The 21,508-nt window shown below is 39.6% G+C and overlaps 3 long non-coding RNA genes across 4 annotated transcripts; all 3 read left to right on the top strand.

The window, feature by feature from the left end:
* The first annotated feature begins 7,971 nt into the window (after nucleotides 1–7,971).
* LOC119027624 lies at nucleotides 7,972–9,608 on the top strand. 2 transcript variants are annotated; one of them, XR_005077433.1, is made up of 2 exons: nucleotides 7,972–8,633; nucleotides 8,832–9,608. It is a non-coding gene; the product is annotated as an uncharacterized LOC119027624 (long non-coding RNA). The 2 variants fall into 2 exon arrangements; XR_005077434.1 differs by having other exon boundaries at nucleotides 7,972–8,742.
* A 3,243-nt stretch (nucleotides 9,609–12,851) lies between these two features.
* Nucleotides 12,852–13,984, top strand: LOC119027637. The gene is made up of 2 exons (XR_005077449.1): nucleotides 12,852–12,910; nucleotides 13,085–13,984. It is a non-coding gene; the product is annotated as an uncharacterized LOC119027637 (long non-coding RNA).
* A 2,072-nt stretch (nucleotides 13,985–16,056) lies between these two features.
* On the top strand, nucleotides 16,057–17,120 carry LOC119027642. The gene is made up of 2 exons (XR_005077453.1): nucleotides 16,057–16,281; nucleotides 16,496–17,120. It is a non-coding gene; the product is annotated as an uncharacterized LOC119027642 (long non-coding RNA).
* The last annotated feature ends 4,388 nt before the right edge of the window (nucleotides 17,121–21,508 follow it).

Genomic DNA, 21,508 nt, shown 5'->3' with positions numbered 1-21,508 from the left:
AAAGCAATAAAGTACTGTATACCATAACATGCTTAAGCAGTTAAAAAGTAAGTTAAAATACTGAGGTAAATCAAATAAAATGCTGAGGTAAGTGGAACACAATGTGTAAGATCTACTCAGTTAAACACATTCATTCATCAGTATTCAGTCAAACAGTCAGTTGTGAGCTCCTGATGTCCTGTGTGACAGTGATGTGAATGATGTATCAGTGTCATAACATAATATAAGTTTTATACATCAGTTTGAATCACTGAAGAAGTGAAATATAAATGGGAAATGTATGTGGTCACCATCGCACACATATGCAGCACACTGTGCTGTATTTTCTGTTCTTCACCACTAGATGTCGCCATTGTTGCTTCTGGAGTGGTCCACATATTTTCAGGGCACTTCAAGTGTTTTTAATGTGAAAAACAGAAGAAACAAAAAAGTGTTTTTATGGTGAAGTTAAATGATTTTCTGTTTTCTTTATTTACTTTGTTGAGCCACAGAGCTGCTGATGTTTTTTGTTTACGCCTTCAAAGCTCTTGTTCCCAACTCGTTGGACCCAACCCAACTTGTGTGTAATGAGCAGGATAATAAAGACAAAGGAGTATTGTAAAGACTAAAGACAGACTGTAGATGTTGGTTGTGGTACATGTGAGGACTGAACTGTGATCACATGACTCTTCACCTCTGTCTCCTCTCACAGGGAGAAGATGATCTGCAGGATCCTGCTGCTCATCAGCCTCAACTGTGTCTGTGGTTAGTTTACAGCTTCACTTCATCTCCACTAAACTCTCCACAGAAACATGTAGATGGAGTTTAAAGGCTGCCATGTTAAAGCTGTCAGTGTGTCTGCTCCTCACTTTCCCTCTCTGTCTCCTCAACAGGAACATTTGTAGTGAATGTGACACAGACCTCCTATCAGGCAGAGGAGAACCACAACATCACACTGGAATGGACGTTCACAACCACAGCTGACACTTCCCCCGACTCCCTTTTTGTCTTCTGTGAGATGAAAGCTGATCACAAAGTCTCAGTCCTGTTTGAACTACGTGGAGGTGTTGTGGTCCCAGAGTCTCGGGATCAACAGTTTGTAGGACGAGTCCAGTGGGACAAAGACGTCCTCAGAGATGGACGACTCAGACTTCATGTGTCCAGACTCAGGACTGAGGACTCAGGCTGGTACCTGTGTGATGTGAGGACAAACTATGGTGTGGACTCAGGTGAATGTCGGCTCAACGTCTCTGGTAAGTTGAGTAGAAATCAGGAGAACTTTATTAACAGGTTCAATTCAGCAACTTCTTTAGATCAATAAGCATCTGAAGAAAAGTATTGGGACTGACCACAGTCCACAATCCTTCTCTTCGTTCTCACAGTATTTGAGAAATATGTCACAACTTCAGCTGTTCTGTTGTTTGGTCTCTTTACAGCAGCGAGGGATTGGCCCGAACCTGAGAGACCCAACACAGACACACCTGAGAGACCCAACAGTGAGAGAGCGAACAGGGACAGTTGGGGACTGACATTCCTTTACTGTCTACTGGGACTGACAGTAGCAGTGGTCGTTTTGTGTTTTCTTCATCGCCTTTGTTTATTCACTGTCTTGTCTAAGAAACAAAGCCCTGTGGAGGAAAGTTACAGCTCAGCAGGATCAATGAAAGAGTTTGATCCACAACTTAATGATTTTTAACAACAATGATAGCAATGACACAGGCTGAACAGGGTCAGTTGGATATGGATTACCCTCTACTGTGAACTGGGACTGACAGCAGCAGTGGTCGTTGTGTGGTTTCTTTGTCGCCTTTTATTTATTCACTGTCTAAGAAACAAAGTCCTGTGGAGGATTATACAAAGGTTACAGCTCAGCAGGATCAGTGGAAACGGTTAAAACACATCCTGCCTGTTGTTCAATAAGTGTCTGTAATAAAAGAGTCAGAGGAGATAAACAATAATGGAGTTGATGAAGGAAACATTGTTTTTTACTTTTTTTGTCCATTATTTTGACAGGACGTCTCATCAAACTGTGTCACTTATAAGACAGATCTGAAATCTGCTGTGTGTTCACTTTACTGAAATAATGCTGAGAAACATGTCGACCTCATTACACATGTAACTCTGTACATCTCATGTTGTTGCCTATATGATTAATAAGATATGACATTAACATTGACAGTATATCCTGTATATGTATTGCTCACCTCTTAACTGGAGCACATAAGACGGAGCACATTACTCCCATTCTGGCCTCCCTCCACTGGCTGTCTGTGCACTGTAGAGTTCATCTTAAGATTCTTTAAATGGTCTCGCCCTGCCTTACCTCTCTGAGCTGCTCCATCCCTACGGTCCTGCCCGGTGCCTCCGGTCAGCTGACCAGCTGCTCCTGGAGGTACCGAGAGAAGCTCAGATGAGAAAGAGCTTTTTCTGTTGCCAGTCCCAAACTATGGAACGTCCTCCCGCTACACATCAGACGAGCCCCCTCACTGTCCATTTTTAAAACTAATCTTAAAACCCATCTTTATTCTTCGGCTTTCAACCCAGCATGAGACTCTGCTCTTGTTTTAGTGTCTTATTGTTTTTATTGTTATTGTTTTATTGTTTTTGATATTGTCTTTTGTGTTGTTATGTTTTATGTTCTATTTCCTATTTATGTACTGCACTTCGTCCCAGCTATGGCTGCTTAAAGTGCTTTATAAATGAAGTTGAGTTGACTTGAGTTGAGTTGAGTTGAGTTGAGTTGAGTTGAGTTGAGTTGAGTTGAGTTGAGTTGAGCTGAGTTGAGTTGACTTGAGTTGAGTTGAGTTGAGTTGAGTTGAGTTGAGTTGAGTTGAGTTGAGTTGAGTATATCCTGTACTGGCCTCCTGCAGGATGTAAAGAAGAATCAGATGAACTATAGAACAGAGAACATTCAGTTAAATTTAAAACATTAAATTAACTGAAGAACAGTGAACCACTGAAAACATTAGAAGCATCTGTAAAGACACGTTTGTCTTTAATATTGTTGTATATGATCCCTCTATATGCACTTTGAGTTATCTGTGTTTTGTTATTTTACTTTTTCTGTTTTTTTAAATCCTTCATATTTGACCATCTGTCCACAATTTTTTAATAGATGTAACTTTTTCCTGCAGAGCTTTAACTTTTACTTGTTGTAATGTGCAGTTTAAACTAAAATGAAGTGCTGCTTTTTCATTTGTGTTTTTTCATTTATTGTTATTGATTGTCATTGTGTCTGTGTCTGTGTGCTTGAATGAAAAACTGGTATTTTTTGTTAATGCTGGTGTGAAGGACAAAGGTCTATATAATAAAGATGTTATATAATAAATAACACTTTGATGAAAGGATTCCTGCTTCTCTTTTTTCCTTAAGACATCTAACGAAACAGTAAAAAAAAAACCTTCTCAGCTGCAGTCATGTGTTAATGTCAGCAGGTGGCGCCAGTGGTTTCCAGAGTCTTCTTGAGAAAACATAAACTGAAGGCAGTTACAAACTGCTTTACAGGACACATTAATAACTGGTAACATCACAGTGGTGATTCTGAACGTAACTGAGCCCGATGACCTGTCTCCATTTTCAGTCCTGTCATTCAAACTGAAAGCACGTCATGCATGAGAAACAGTTCATACAAGAAGTTAAACTGAAGAGTTATTTACACAAACACCCTCTACTTTTACTAGAAAAACCTAAATGAGGAGCCAGCTGGCTGAAAGGAAATCACCAGGACAAGATCAATTTAGTTTTGCAATCATTTATGTAAATTCAGTTATATTTTGTAGGTATAAAACCACAGAGCTCTGAATTTTCACATTTGAACCTTTTGTTCATGTATTTTTCTACTCATTTTAACGTTTGACATCCAAAAGTCTTAATTATGTGTAATAATGCACTTGGCGAACGTGTGTAATCCAGGAGTTGACTGCATTTCTTATGAAGATAGTCATTTCTCAGTATTTGTTGTACTTGATCTCTAATAAAGTCCAGCAGGTCAAAATATCTTCCAGACAAACTGCCAAATAAAAAAACATAATGAACTCTGAAGTCAAGAAAAATGACACCGTAAACTTTGAGTTGATCTAATTTAACTTTGTTTATGACTAATCAACACTCTGAACTGAATACTGGATTTCCTCATAAACAGACCACAGACAGTTCAGCTGTAGGAGTCCAATAAACCAAAAACTAGGCTGAATATAATGTGATTATTTTATATTAATGAAGTTCTTGGTTCACATGTAGCCAATAAATATCACAGCAGAGGAGATGACACCCAATCCACCTGCAGTACCTGATTCCTTCAATTTGTGGGTGACAGTCATGAACGTGGACGATGTGATGAAGTCACCAGTGAGGGCAGTATACCAGACTCCCAAAGTATTTATGTTTTTTGTTTTTTTTGTTTTATTTTTTTATATTTTACCCATATATCTCATTTTCACAGTAAGCATGTAGAGCAGGGCTACTCGAATACAAATCTTAAAGGGCCACAAAGATTTTTTTCAGTGACTCAAAGGTCCATGTATTGAGGTTGGTCAGTCCACATACTGTAATGTTCAAAACCAAATGTCCTTTTCATTCAAAACAACAGGAAAAATATGAACTAAAATAAGCAGTTGTGGGTTAATTCACGTCTTTTGTTCTGTGATTAATGGTGTTGAGTTTTAACATGGATGATAACAATTTTGGCACTGTCAGTGAGAGGGTGTTTGCTGGGAGAAACTCCTCATCTGTTAAAGGATACATTAATGTGAAAATGCATGATGTATGCCATTCAAATGTGTTAACAATAACTGCATCTTTGTGTCATCTTACTCTGTCAATGAATTTGTGCCCATATTGAGGCAATTTTTAATGAATTTAGTAAAGTTAAACTTCAATAAGTTGCACATTTTTGCTGTCCACTTTCTTCTAGCTGTTTGATTGCAACACTCCTATTTTTAATTGTTTACAACAGGCAAAATGAGAATACAGGAACTTCTCTGAAAGCGAAAGTTAAAGGTTGCGCTCGCAGCAGTGAGTGATCCAGCTGTCTGTGTATCGTTTGCATGGAGACAAGTCCTGGTGTACACGAGCTGAACCAACCAAAGTACATAGTGAAGGAATAACAGTTCGGGGGCCGCAAACAGGAGGCCGCCGGGTCGGGGGCCGCCCATCGCGGACCGCTGATGTAGAGTCAAACAAATACACTTAACAGTAACTAATATCGCTGCTGTATTGTACTTCTGTCACAACATGGCTCTGGTAGTTGAACTGTCCATCCAGCTGCCACATGGAAACACTGCAGAACTGGTGCTGCTCCTGCAGACAGATGGAAGCTGTGAATCTGGGACACGGTGACATGTTGTCAGTGTTGTAACACTGATACATTAGAAATACATAGAAACAGTGTGTCCATGTAATGTCATTACGAAAACACAGATGATAAACACAAACAAACTTGAATACATACTTATGAACACTGACTGTATATAGTAGGTTGCATTTTTAAAATCTTGTCACACACACGAGATTTTCACCAGGGGACATCATGTTAGTCGTGAGATTTCCTCTATCAGTTTATTTTTTCATACAACCTTGCGAGAGGGATTTGTGAATTACAGGACTAGAGTCAACTGACAAGTTATCTGTTGAAATTCTGTTTTAATTCTGTCTGTAAACTCAGTAGTTTAAATTGTTATTGTTTCACATTCATAATTATGGTTCTCCTTCAGTAGCCTCTACTAATCTAATACTGGTTACCACTTCCCTTTTTCAGCTTTTCTGACTTCCTGACACTTGAAACAGCTGCTGCTGTTCGTGCTGATCAGATCAGACACCTCGGTGTGTTCTGGTTTAGGTTTCCTGTGCACATTAAGTATTAGTATGTATTAGTCAAATGACATTTTCAGAAGCTTCCTTCCCAGCTTTCTCTCGTATATGTCAATATGTGATTGGAGCCTCAGAATCAAATCATACAGACATCTGCAGATTTGTCTTCTCTTTACACAAAGCACAATGCATGATGGGACTCGACTTTTCCCCTGATGCTGAAAAAGCCCGCCCACCCGAGAGGTTTGTGCCAAACATGCGCTAAAGTCTGAGTGGAGAGAGAGAAGCAGAATGGAGGGAACCGTAAACAAAATAACACATTATCACAAGAGTAAAAGACCAATACTTTACACTATTTGATAAATTATTTCATTGCAAGTTTTATTTTTTAAAATTAGTTTTATGTATTCTCAAATGCCTATTTTTGTTTGACGTTTAAGGAGTTTTGTTTGTTTCTTCTGGCACAAATCAGTGATGTGCGAGTCGTGAACGAATCCTTCAAAACTCCAGATTCTTTTTACTGATTCGGGAGTTACGAGTCATTGTCTCCATTAACTCGTTCACTGACTCACCGCTGCCACCGCCAGCTAACTGTAAAGAGGAGACATGCTACACAACTGTTATTCTAACTGCACTTGTGTAAACGCATCACGCTAATTGCTGCATTTGCATCTTGTCATTATTTCAGCTCAGCTCCCCTGTCTGCTCTCCTTTCTGCCCCGAGCTGAACTGTATCACAGGCTGATACAGAAAAAGAGTGATTGACTGAGCCAGTAGCTCCAGTTCACAGCTCTCTCTCTCTCTCTCTCTCTCTCTCTCTCTCTCTCTCTCCCTCCCTCCCTGCTCCCGAGCTCTCAGAGAGCCGCTCCGTCACCTGAGCAGTGTGCTGCTCCGCTCCATTCACGGGAAGTCTCTGAGTGACGGCGCAGACATTATTCTCAATACAAAATCAGTATGTATGTATGTATGTATGTATGTGTGTGTGTTTGTGTGTATGTAAAAACAAAATAAATAAACTACAACCGTGTTGCTGTCCCTCTCCTGCAGTTCCGCCCCATCACATTATTAACTGACATTTAGAAAAGTATACAGTGTGTTTCACACTCTGGGTGACTGACTCAAGTGACTCAAAAACCCAATTCACTTTAATGGGTGACTCACACATACTCGAGTCAGCAAAAGCAATCAAGTATCCCATCACTTGCACAAAGCTAATTCCATAAGTAGACAACTGATGATAAACACAATGAACCTTGATTGTTAAATATTAACACTAAGTATTCAGTTTTCATTATAAAAAAATCCTTTCAATGTAGATCTATTCTCACTTGCTGACCACCCTCTCAATTCACATAATATCCACAGCTTAATAATCCACTGATCACCAACCACACATTTCCTACAGCCACGTGTCCCTCTCAGAATGTTATGTTATATAAATAAAGAATGACAAAGTAAACACAAGTTACAGACTTTCCAAGTTTGACTATAAGCCTACAATCAAGGGACTTTGTAATTTAATCTGATGGTACATCTTAGTGAGTTCTGGTCTAAGTTTCCTGTCCACATTTAGTATTAGTATGTATTTGTCAAATCATGACATCTTAAGTCATTTCTTTCCCAGCTTCCTCTCATATATATCAACATGTGATTGAAGCATCACAATGAAATCATACAGACAGCTGCAGACGTTTCTCTTCTCTCCACAGAGCACAGTGCATGATGGGAAACACTCGACTTTTCTATATGTCTAAATGTAACTACATGACTTTATTTGACCTAGTAAATGATACCATATTGAAATAAAAAACAGCTTCTGTCATGTTCATCAGAGGGCAAATATAAAAACTAATATAAATGAAAACGTCACTTCCTGTGTGTCCTGTAACATCATATAGCACATGAGAGCAAGCAGATCAGTTCAACCTGAAGCTTCATGACATCCTGCCGGAGTCTTTTTTGCTAATGAATCTTTTTAATATAAATATCATCCTCTCTGTTTCTCTCTCTCTCTGCAGCTTACTGCTAACAAAAAGCCTCCAGGACGTGGTAATGGGACACATTAAACCATCTCAGCTGGAATAAAAGACTTGTTAGACGCTTTTCCCTCCTAGACTGCCAGACCAGACAAGTGAGTGTATTATCTTTGATATTAGTATCATACTCTATTCATATGTATTTAACATTAGGGGTGTGACGAGATCTCGTGCCACGAGATCTCGCGAGATTAAACTCGACGATATTTCTCGTCGCGTTAAAAATCTGTCTCGCGAGATTTGTGAGCTATGCAAACCTCTACCCCTGTACCTCTACCAGAGAAGCTGGCTCTGCTTCTACCAGAGAATTTTGACTGGCTGTGCTTCTACTTGTGACCTGTGGGGGAAGTAATGCGCATTTGCTACGTCTAGCCTGCCAGAACCTAAAGAAGGAGAAGGAAAAGAAGAAGAGGAGGAGAAGGAGGGGAAACAGCAAGCAGCCAGAATGACGTCGGAAAATACCGGTATGACCATTGAAGATGCCCCCGCCACTTTTAAATCGTCTGTTTGGCAGCATTTTGGGTACCCGGCGGAAATGATAAATGGCAGTAGAGTGACTGATAAAACACAGACAATATGCAAACATTGTATGAAAATAATGCCGTACACCGCGGGTAATACGAGCACGATGCGGAGTCATATGCAGCACCACCACAGCTCGGTACTCAAATCAGCTTCTGCACCTGTGAAGAAAACACTAACAGGCCAGACGACGCTGACAAATGCATTCGGACCTCAACTTCCACAGTCAAGCGCCAGAGCCACAACAATAACAAGAGACATAGGTGTTTTTATCGCAGCAGATATGAGGTAAGACAAAACGCCCGAAGTATTGATACACTTGACAGCTGCGATGTCAGAGATGCTGAAGACCTTGTGAAGCTGCTGCATCCTTTGAAGACAGCCACCACAGTGTTGTGTGAGGAGAGCAGTCTGTATGTGACATCTGTGTGTGTGTGTCTCTTAGCTGCTTATCAAAATTAACACCAGTGTTTCTTCTGTTTAAAGACCACAGCTGAGGAGAGGGAAGAAGGGGCAGCAGGTGGAGCTCACTGTCCCACACATGGTAGAGAGGAGGCTGTGAGAGATGATGAGCCCGAAGTGACAGAACCTACTCCCAAAAAGACAGCACTTGAGGACCTGTTAGGAAACTCTTTCTCTACTGAGCCAGAGATGTCCAACAGTTCAAAACAGGCTGAGAGGGAAGTTGAAAACTACAGAAAAGAGGCCTCTATCCCTCTCAGTGGCTGTCCTCTTAAGTGGTGGCAACAACACTGCTCCCAATATCCTTTGCTGTCTCACCTTGCCAAAGCGTGCCTTTAACCCTAACCCTGCTACCTCCGTTCCAAGTGAGCGCATCTTTTCAACAGCAGGAGACATAGTCAATGCGCAAAGATCCCAACTGCTGCCAGACAATGTGGACATGCTAATATTCTTAAAAAAGAACATGGCTGTGTAGTTGCAGCATGTTGTTACACTTGGTCAGGCTTTGTTTGCACTCTGTATTGACAGTTAATGATTTGGTTTTGCACATAATATTGTTTGCACTTTGAAAAGAAAAGGAGGAAATATTCAATTTTATTATTTTTTTATTATTGTTTTAACTTTTATAAATTTTAGTTCTAGTTTCAATTTGTGAAAGAATAAGTTTATTAACAGTTAAAAGAACATGACTGTGTAGTTGCAGCATGTTGTTACCTTTAATACTTGGTGCATGCAAGTTATAATAAAACATTTCAAAATGCTTGTGCAACTCAGTAAAATAAAAGTCTGTTGGTCCAGTCATATATTTTGTCATTGTGGTTTTCCTAAAATCTCGTCTCGTCTCGATCTCGTGAACCCAATCTCGCGTCTCGTCTCATCTCGTGAGCTGAGTGTATCGTCACACCCCTATTTAACATTCTTATTATTCTGGTTCTTCTTAAACTTTACTACACTTGCTGTAAACAAGTCAATGTCAGCAGTCTGTGTTTGAGTGTTGGCCAGTGATGAAAGTCACAAGTTGAGCCAAAGTTACTTCCTCATCCTCACAGCACACACAGTGTGTTTGGAGTTCACATATTTTAACACAACAGGACGAAGACTTGTTCTCATTTCTTTGTCCACAAATGACTGAAGACTCACAAGCTCATATATGTAAGATAAGACAAGGTGTTCCTTTATTGATCCACCTTGGGAGAAAATCACATGTAAATCGCAGGGAAATAAGTAACAAGGAACGAAATAACAGTTTCAATAAAAATATAACAAAAACTATTAGAATACATATAAGCATACTTTACACAGTAACTATAGTCACCAGAAACGGCAGCATGCCAGACTCCCTTAACAAATCACATGATTTTAAGAGTTGGTGCATGAGGAGAAACTTTGGGAAACAGCTTCAGCAAAATGTGCATCATAGATGCTTTTTGTAAATTAAATACAAAACAAAACATTAAATACAAAACATTAAATACAATGTCCTTGAGCAAGACACTGAACCCCACATTGCTCATCAGTACGGGCCCTGTGATGAACTGGCGACTTGTCCAGGGAATACCCTGCCCTCGCCCTGAGACAAGGCTGGGATTGGCTCCAGCAGCAACATCCCACGACCCCATGGAAAGGGATAAGCGGTTACGGATAATGACATGGCATGACATTAAATACAAAACATTAGGATGTTTCTTTCCATGTAAAAAGAGTCAGTTTGTGGCCTCATCGCTGTCGAAGCCTGTGTGAAGTTTTTGTGTTTGCTTTCTTTTAGCCATTTTTTAATGTGAACATGTACAATTTTACAAATACAGTTAAGAGTAACTAATATAAACTGCTCTCTTTCCATCAGGGGAAAAGTCGAGTGTTTCCCATCACGCACTGTGTTCTGTGCAGAGAAGAGAATAAAATTGCAGCTGTCTTTGTAGTTTAATTGTGATGCTTCAAACACATATCTGGATATACAAGATACCTGTGTTCAGTAAACAACTTAAATGACTGTAGTTGGACTCATAAGTGGGAAACCATGACCCAGTGACGTGGTCACCAATGTAAAGGCGAATTTGACATAAACAAATTAATTGAAGAAAATTAAACAGGAAACAGTGAAAAAAAAGCAGTAGCAGAAAATAGCACTTTTCGGTGCAGGGGTGGACCACAGAAAGAAGAAGTATGATTACAGTGGGCGGTTTGACAAACTTTCAGTCTCGCCTACAAGGTGTAAAACAACTGCAAGGTACGTATTCTCAGAGAAACAGTTTGTTGTGATCATCACATTTTAAACGGGAGACAACTTACCCTTGTGTTGTCTTTCATTACAATATACCGATGAAACTAACCAGGGGAACCTAATGATATGTGTGAGATTTTCTACGCAAAACACAAACTATCTTTGAAACTTACATGCATGTGGAGCAGCAGTTGTCTTCAGCTCAGCAGACCTGATATGTGAGTACTATACGATATGTCTGTCCTGAGAACCCAGTTGTTGTAATCACGACATTTTACTAAGTTAATTTCCATTCGTGTTGTGTCTGATTAGAAACTAACCAGAGTGAGTATTTATATTTACCTCTACCTTCTGATATCTGCATCGATGAGTTCCCGTAAGGTCATTATAGCAGTAGATATATTCAAATACAAGTACAATCAAAATATAAGGGCCAATATAGAAACAATAACAAACAATAATGTCTATATACAATATGCAAAAACACAGAAGTACTGTATACAATAAAATGCTTAAGCAGTTATAAAATAGGATAAAATACTGAGGTAAATAAAATAAAATGCTGAGGTCATTGAAATATAAGGTGTCAGATCTACACAGTTAAACACATTCATTCATCAGTATTAAGTCAAACAGTGAGTTGTGAGCTCCTGATGTCCTGTGAGACAGTGATGTGAATGATGTATCAGTGTCACATGTTTACAACATCATATAAGTTTTATACATCAGTTTGAATCATTAAAGAAGTGAAATACTAAATCAAACACCGACGTCATGCTACTGGGTATGCCGCTCTCTGTGGGGTATTTTATGTTCTTCACCACTAGATGGCGCCATTATTGCTTCCGGAGTTGCCCACATATTTTCGGGGCACTTCGAGTGTTTTTATTGTAAAAATCTAATGAAACAAAAAAGTGTTTTTATTGTTAAATGAAATGATTTTCTGTTTTCTCCGTTTAATTCGTCGAACCAAACAGCTGCTGATGTGTTTTTACTGAGTCACTGTCAAAGCTGTTGGACTGAACTCTTCATCTTCACAGTTTAAACACTGGCACCACCCTGTGTAAGAAGTGCAATACAACAGTTTAGCGTTTGCATCAACACCGTGTCCAGTCAGGAAGTCCTTGAGTGTAATAAGCAGGATAATAAAGACAAAGGAGTATTGTAAAGACTGAAGACAGACTGTAGATGTTGGTTGTGGTACATGTGAGGACTGAACTGTGATCACATGACTCTTCACCTCTGTCTCCTCTCACAGGGAGAAGATGATCTGCAGGATCCTGCTGCTCATCAGCCTCAACTGTGTCTGTGGTTAGTTTACAGCTTCACTTTATTACACTGTGATTTTAATCAATCAGTTAAAGTCTCCCACATGTGAGCAAACAGTTGATGTTGATGAGCCTCTGCAGCTCTGAGACGTCACTAAACTGTCCACAGAAACATGTAGATGGAGTTTAAAGGCTGCCATGTTAAAGCTGTCAGTGTGTCTGCTCCTCACTTTCCCTCTCTGTCTCCTCAACAGGAACATTTGTAGTGAATGTGACACAGACCTCCTATCAGGCAGAGGAGAACCACAACATCACACTGGAATGGACGTTCACAACCACAGCTGACACTTCACCTGACTCCCTTTTTATCTTCTGTGAGATGAGAACTGATCACAAAGTCTCAGTCCTGTTTGAACTACGTGGAGGTGTTGTGGTCCCAGAGTCTCGGGATCAACAGTTTGTAGGACGAGTCCAGTGGGACAAAGACGTCCTCAGAGATGGACGACTCAGACTTCATGTGTCCAGACTCAGGACTGAGGACTCGGGCTGTTACCTGTGTGATGTGAAGACAAACTATGGTGTGGACTTTGGTGAATGTCGGCTCAATGTCTCTGGTAAGTTGGTTGAGAACTTTATTGACAGGTTCAATTCTGCAGCTCTTTTGGATCAACAAGAACCTGAAGAAAAGTACTGAGGACGACCACAGTCCACAATCCTTCATTTCATTCTCACAGTATCTGAGAAATATGTCACAATTTCAGCTTTTCTGTTGTTTGGTCTCTTTTCAGCAGTGAGGGATTGGCCCGAACCTGAGAGACCCAACAGTGAGAGACCCAACAGGGTCAGTTGGGGAATGATCTTCCTCTACTGTGGACTGGGACTGACAGCAGCAGTGGTTGTTGTGTGATTTCTTCATCACCTTCATTTATTCACTGTCTTGTCTAAGAGACAAAGTCCAGTGGAGGCTTTGAGAAAAGTTACAGCTCATCAGGATCAGTGTGAACAGTTTTAAGCATGACACACCATTAAAACACACCCTGCCTTGATGTTGTTCAGTAAGTGTCCATGACATAAGAGTCAGAGGAGGTTAATGGAGTTGATGAAGGAAACCTTGTTCTTCACCTTTGTTGTCCATTATTTTGACAGGACGTCTCATCAAACTTTGTCACTTATTAGACAGATCTGAAATCTGCTCTGTTGTACGGCATGTGTAACTCTGTGCATTTGTTGCATCTGATTGATAAGATATGACAACTGTCAACATTGACAGTATAACCTGTATATTCTGTACTGCAGGATGTAAAGAAGAATTAGGTGAAACTTAGAGCAGAGAACATTCACTTTGTGTTGTATGTTTGTTATGTTCACATTTCTGTTTGTGTTGTTTTATTATCAAGATTTTATTTACTGTCTAGATTTTAAGAACAGATTTAACTTTCCCTCGTGGAACTTTAACGTCTTCTTGTTGTAATGCTGCAGTTCAAACTGAAATGAAGTGCTGCTGTTTGATTTGTGTTTGTCCATTCAACATCCTTCACTGTCACATCTCTAAATGTCACAGCTGGTTCAGTAAATCACTGTATGGAGAGTTTTCACTCTGTGCCTTCTGATCGTTACAGTACACTGCCTCTCCTAATGTTCTGTTTATAATGTGTACATATTGTAAATAAATCTATATTTATATGAGAGATGTTGTTTTGACTCCTCTCTAAGTCTGTTAATATCCCAGGAGATGTAAAGTCAAAGAGTTTATCAGCAACAAAGTTTAAATAATAAACTTTATTAACACTCTGAAACAGTTACAAACTGACTTTCAGGCCACATTAATGAATAGAATATAAAAAGACAGACAAGAGATGAATCAATGTGCTTTTATTGCTTCAGTGTGTCACAAATCACATAATGAAAAGTACAAATGGTAACATATTTTCAAATGGCGTCTTTGAGTTCTTGGAGACATTTATTAACTTAATATAAATCTGATATACAATGTTTTCTACAGGACGCACCAGGAAGAAGAAGAATTACGCTTAAGCTGTTTTAGTGAGACGTTATTAACATGTTGACTGCAGACAGTCTTCAGATGATTCTTAGTGTTGCTGCTTTACATTCGTCTGGGTTAAACTTTACATTTCTCTCTCGTCACAACGCTGTGCTGATGCTCCGGTGAGGTTCAGGTGCCAAACCCACTCAGTCAGGATTCAGAAAACATCTCGGTTTGGTTTTGGTGTTGTAGTCGACCATAAAACAGCTGATGTGCCCAGGTGTCCTTACAGAAACACCTTGTTCTCCCACAGACATTTAGGTAACTGTGTTAAAACTGTGTTCGCCATGTTGTTGTTGTCGGATGTCGATGTATCCGGTTTGCAGACACATTAACTTCTAGCAATATCGGCTGTTCTGTGACATTTAACACATCAGCTGTCAGCACATTACTTAACACTGAAATAAGAACAAACTAGTTTAAGTGGACAAGAAAACTGAAAATATACAATATGTTTTTCTAATTTCTCACAATATCTGAAAATGATCCAGATGCAGATCTGCAGTTTTTAGGTGTAATAATATTTATAATTAGCAAATATTGACCATATACAATATTCATTTTCCCATTTACTTATATTGTAATTTTATTTTTTTGAAAAAGCTGAATATTTGAAAAGTACAAGGCTGAAAGAGCTTAAAACGCTGAACATTTTGATTGTTTCTCTGAATGTATGCTGAATTAGTAGCAGAACGAAATTTGAAAAATTCCCCATAAAAATAAATGGGAAAGATTTTTTCGCTCGTCATCTCTGGAAACACTTTTCAAACTCAACCGTTCACTGATTGGGTTGAGAAATAAACTGCTGCTCTGTGCAACACAGGACGTATCACACTGCAGACTTCTCTCAGCTAAATCTTTGATACATTTGGTTTCTGCTGTGGTCGTTCCTCTCAAACTGCACTGCTGTCCTGGTATTTATGTGGATGCAACTTGACTTGTATATCTGACCCAAACGCTGCTCAACCATCAGAACGTGACAGAGAGCTTAGGGTGTCGACCTGGCCTCCAAATTGTTGTGCACCCAATTCGACTGAGCATCCATCGAACGTGCTGGAACAAGTCTGATCCATGAGGGTCCCACCTCGCATCCCAGAGGACTCAAAGGACCCAGACACCTCTGGATACCCTCAGAGGTTCCGTGTCCATGACCCGACAGGTCAGAGCCAAGTTCACTCCACAGTGTCGCCTCCAGGGATCCGACATGTTCCGTCACATCGTAACAGATGTTCAGATGGATTGGCATTCTTATTTATTTTTTATTTCTTGTATGTAAAAACCACAGGAGCCGATGAAACAGGTGTCATATTTATCATTGATCAGAGCGTAAGAGATGTGTTTGACAGGTACTTTATATTTCATACTTGTTCTGTTAGCACCAGACAAGCTGCGAGCAGGGACAGCAAAAACATAAATAAATACATTAAAAATATAAAAATAAAGTGGATTTGAGACCGAACAATTCTTTGCTCAGCCATTTTTTATTTGGTTACTGAAACATCTACAAGAGCTTTGTTGGTTCTCCACTGTGTGCTGTTAGACAAGGAATCAGTTGTGTGTGTGTGCATGTGTGTGTGTTTGAGATCAAAGCAACAGAATCAGACCAATAGAATAGAACCAATAGCATCCAGCCAATAGAATCAAAGCAATAGAATCAAAGCCAAACAGAACCTCCATTCCATCAAAGCAACATTCCATTCTGATTTAACAGTAGGTCAACAGGACAACATCTCTTCAGTCCAGCTCTTAGTCTACCACTAACACAGCTGAGAAAACGTAAGAGCACTAACACAACGAGAAGCGTAAAGAGAAAGACGTCTGATACGGACAATTCTTTTCAGAGACAACAGCATTTTTCTGAGTCAGATTATACCAGGCGAACAACGTTCTCCATGAAAAACTGGACAGAATCAGTGAGCCACAACATGATATCAGCCAAGGGTATGAAACTGAAATCATGACAGTGAGACAACACGCTGAAACTCGGCGAGGAAGCCAAGGCTCACAAAAACTCATTGCTGAAATGCGTGGGGCTGCTTGACAGCACCGTACCCTGAACTTTCAGACGAGACTCAAGTCCTTGAGGAGGAGCTGTGAGACCAGCAGGCGTCCACCTCCACTGCAGCATTCTTTAAACCGATTGATTTGTCTCTAGACTCTGAGGAGGAGCTGCTGCACCAGTGGCCGTTGACTTATACAGCACCGGCCCTTGAAGAGTTTGACGTGCCTCTAGACTCTGAGGACGAGGACCTGTGTGATGAGTGGGGGCTCCCCTTAATATCACTGGATCTTCAACAGCTAGACTCTTGGAAGAATCTCCCAGTCAAAACAAAAAAATCTTTCTGGAAGAGAATATCTGACTTTTTCCAACGGTTGATGAAGTTTAAGAAATAAGATGCAAGCTGTCACATTTGCTCATCAAAACATGAGCTTGAGTTGATCAACCATCAAACTGAAGACCTCTCTACTGTGGACAGCCAGTAGATACCACATGTCACCTGTGGTCGGGCATGAGGGGGGCAGTCCATCACTGTTACCTCCCACAGCAGCACACATATAACTTGCAGACATTGTACAGGGAGCTAATCAGAAATGTTCCCCCCACTGTGTCAGTAGCTCTGAGCTGTATGTGTGCCGTCTGTGTGGAGTCAACATGTCCTCCCCAGGTCTCTGTGGGTCTCTTCCGGGTGCTCCGGTTTCCTCACAATTTTTAAAATAATCATTGAAATTTGGATTTGAATTTTAAGAAACAAAGAAATAAAATTCTTGTGCAAATTGCTTTATTTTGTAGTATGTAGCAGTTGTACAGTAATGTATGGAAAATGTCAGACATAGTCTTTCTTGAGGTGAGAACACATTTTACCCCTCAAGAGGTATTGAAGTTTTTGCACACTGTCAACATGGTCTGTCTAACACCCTGATCAAGAGGGACATAACATTCATTCAGTGATGAAAACCAGCTGAGTGAAACCTCTCCGAGCTTTGATTGCTCTTTGAAGATGTACTTAGGCAGCGCTGCACATGAAACACACTTATCAATATCAGCACATGCTCAGAAGGAGAGGGCTAATATGTCAATGCAAAGTTAAGTTTATTATATTCAAAATTACTTTAATAATATTAATAATAAACTTTATTTACATAACACCTTTAAAAAGAGAGTTTTCAAAGTGCTTTGAAACTCAGCAAGACAATATTACAGAATAAAGTCGAGCCAAATGCAAAGAAGCCGACTTGAATGTGTGTTAAAACAAGAAGGCAGAACAGAGAACGTAAAAACACAGAAAGACAAAGCAAAGCATAATCACGCCGTAAGCGCAACTTTTAAGATTGACCGTATTTTCGTTTTTTGGTCAAACTCATTTTCAACGGAGCGCTAGGTGCAAATACTATGTTAGCATCAAAATCACTATTTTCAAAACAGTAACAAGGCTGGACACAACATGAAACTTTGTTGGTAGTATCACCAGGGTCTCTACACATGAACACCAGCATTGAGAACATTGTTTGTGTACACAGAGTTTACTAAAAAGAAGGTTTTTGAACAACTCACGTTAGCAGTAGTGTTTTCTAACAAGTATCGATCTCCGAATGCAACATAACACTGCGGACAGCTCAGGTGGAACGCTCCTAAAGCTTAGTTCCATATAAATGCACATATAATTTGTTGTTTTGTCCTTTGTGAAAAACAATATTGACCTTAAAGTTGAAGAAGGAGCCTCATATAAGAAACAATACTAAAATCAAAAGCCAGAAAAGTCACGTGAGATCTCGCGTGGATAGTTGTTGCCGGAAGAAAGTAGCATTCCACCTTAATGCTAAGCTGCTGTATTGTACTTTGACACAAGATGGCGCTGGTAGTTGAACTTCCCAGCCAGCTGCAAATAGCATAATCTAGCTGCCACAGGAAAACACTGCAGAACTAGTGCTGCTCCTGCAGACAGTTGAAATCTGTGTATCTGGGACATGTTGTCGTGTTGTCAATATTGTAACACTCATACATTAGAAATGCATTTAAACAGTGTGTCCATATAAAGCCATAAGAAAACAACTGATAATAAACACAAACAACAACCTTGAATATGTGATAAATATCAAAACTGATTCTATTTAATTTCCATCAGCAAAATCTTCTCACACACAGGAGTTACAACAGGGAAACAATGTTTCTCGTAGAATATCCCTCGTACAGCTGACTTACTTATGCAAGTTCGACAAGTTTGGCACAAAAAGGGAAAAACAAAGGTTCCACACTCACTTTGCCCAAATTTTTCCTTTTGTTCTCATGTTCACTATGTCCTGTAATATCATACAACACATAAGAACATGAGGCAGCTGCTAACAAAAAGACATCATAAAGGGAACTTTTGTACATGAATTTAAAATAAGAGTGTATCCTCATGTTTTCATATCACATCTTGTTCTGTCACTTTTGACCCAGTTGTCACTGGGATCAGTCACCTATGTGAGGGCATTCCTAAAAGAAACAGCCTCTACTTTTAAAGACACAGTCTTATTCTCGACTCTAACCAATGATTCATATAGAAACACGTTAAACTATGAGAGACACCTGAAACCACCTCAGCTATAATAAAAGACATTTTAGACATTTTTCCATCTTAAACTGTCAGACCAGACAAATTAGTGTATTTGAGAATGTTTTTCTAATGAATATCTTTGATATAAATATATTCTCTATTCATATGTATCTAATATTTTTATTATTCTGGTTGTGGTTAAACTTTACTACAGTCGATGTAAACGAGTAGATGTCAGCAGTCTGTGTTTGAGTGTTTCAGTGGTGAAAGTCACAAGTTGAGCCGAAGTTACTTCCTCATCCTCACAACACAGACAGCCCGTTTGGAGTTCACCTTTTTTAACACAACATGACGAAGACTTCTCATTTCTTGATCCTCAGGTGGTGAAAGTCTTGAATTTTTAAGGGAGGAGTTAGCTGCTCATTCCTCAGTGCTGTAACCAACATCACTCCTTAAAAACCGCCCTTGTGGACCTTGTAGCTGAGGTGTGACGGGCCTGTCAGCTCAGGTCCCTCACACAGAACACTGTACTCTGTTGTCTCATCACAGTTTCATCCACACACCACCGATCACTTACAAGCTCGTCTGTGTCAGTATTTAAGTTTCCATCACAGCAGGGTGATCTGACACTCCATCATGTTCTGTGCTCAACACAAGGTTTGGTTTAGTTGGTCTTTAATGACCTAAAAGAAAAAAAAAAAAAAAAAAAAAGAAAGAAAAGATTTAAGTTGATGTCAGGATTAAGGATGTGTTATGATATTTCACTCTGTCCTCTCTCTCTCTCTCTCTCTCTCTCTCTCTCGTTCTCCTTGTTAATTCTGCTAACATTACAGCGGTAAAAAATAACATTGTCAGATAAAATCATCAAGTTACATGTAAACATAAAGAAAATTTCAGATCAAATTTCTTTCCATCAGGAGAAAAGTTGAGTGCTTCCCATCATGCACTGTGTTCTGTGTAGAGAGAAGAGAAAAACCTTCAGCTGTCTCTATTCTTTAATTTTGATGCTTCAAACACATATGAATATAAAGGAGAGGAAGCTGGAAAGGAAACAACTTGAAGCACTGGGATTTCACTCTGAACCTGCGCAGGAAACATTACACCAGAACACAGTCAAGTACGTAGTCAAAACTAGTGTTATGTCGGTCGGATATTTGATATGTCAGCAGACCATTCTTATCAGTGAGTAAAATAAAGTTGCCACTTCATGGGCCGATTCATTCGGCCGGGAGTGTATTTTCCGCGACCCACCCAGAGAGTTGTCCGGGCGTGATTCTGCAAACATCGGTGTAGCATTATCTAAAGTGGTTTTACTGCGCAGTAAAAGTAACTCACGTTCACGCATTGTGCTGAAAGTGGTGCCGAGTCTCTCACTCAGCCAGGGCAGAGGAGATGATTCACGTCCAGTAACTGTATTGCTAAAATTAGCGCTGTGTTGCCAACATCCGTGTAGCATCATGTCAAGTGATTTTACTGCTCACAGAGGACACTTTCACCGTGTAATAATTTTAGTGCATGTGTACCACTCGGAGCAGTGCACCGTCCCTCAGTAAGTGAACGTGAACCTCAGGGCTGAATTATTGACTGAATGACGGGTCGTTTGGCTGTTTATCAGTTCAGGGAGTTGGAGAGCACTGAACAATTCAGAGAACGAATCTTTTGAGCGAATAATTTTACTGAACGGATTCTAGAGATTCAGTTCAGTAAGAATAAGTGCCATTCCTATCACTAGTGAGCGTTTCCTATGTTTTGCATTCCATTTGAGAGACTTGTTTTCTTTTCAGATGCAAAAGATCATTATTGAGATTATTAGAGAGAGAACAAGAGACAGGATGAGACATGAATAAATCTTGTGAGGCCTTACTTAGATCTTGTCTGATCTGACTACTTGACTGTGTTATGGTTCTTCCAGCTCAGGCTCAGTGTAAAACCACAGTTATATTGCTTCCTTTCCAGCTTCCTCTTGTAATTAACGATATGTATTTGAATCATCAGCATCAAATCATAAAGACAACTGCAGATTTTTCACCTTCTCTCCACAGAACACAGTCCATGATGGGAAATGCTCGACTTTTCCCCTGATGGAAAGAGAAGCAGCTTATGTTAGTTACTGTTAACTGTGTTTGCAAAATGTATGTTTACTGTGAAAACGTGATATATGGGAAAAAAAAAAACAAAAAACAAAACCCTAACTTCAGATAGGCTTTGACAGCGATGAGGCCACAAACTAAATCCTTTTACAAGGAAAGAAACATATCAATGTTTTGTATTTAATGCAGAATTTACAGAGAAACAATAACATACATTTTGCTGCATGATGGGAAACACTCAACTTTTCTCCTGATGGAAGGAATTTTGATCTAAAGTTTTCTTAATGTTTAAATGTAACTAGATGGTTTTATTTGACCAGTTAAAAGATTACCATATACATTTTTTACCACTACAACATCTTATGTTACCCATTATCAAATGGGCCCAAATAGTGATGTGTTGCTGACAGACTATAACAAAGTTTATACACTTTCTCTTAGCTTCACAAGTCCCAAATTTTAGCGTTCTTTTTTTGTGGAGTCTGGTGATTTTCTCCAAGGGTCTTAAGAAGCACTTTATTGTAGTTAATTTGCTGTATT

The sequence above is a fragment of the Acanthopagrus latus genome, chromosome 10 (genome assembly GCF_904848185.1).
Source record: "Acanthopagrus latus isolate v.2019 chromosome 10, fAcaLat1.1, whole genome shotgun sequence".
In the NCBI taxonomy this organism is placed as follows: Eukaryota; Metazoa; Chordata; class Actinopteri; order Spariformes; family Sparidae; genus Acanthopagrus; species Acanthopagrus latus.
Note: the sequence above shows the minus strand (reverse complement) of the source record. Positions and strands in the feature narration are given on the sequence as shown.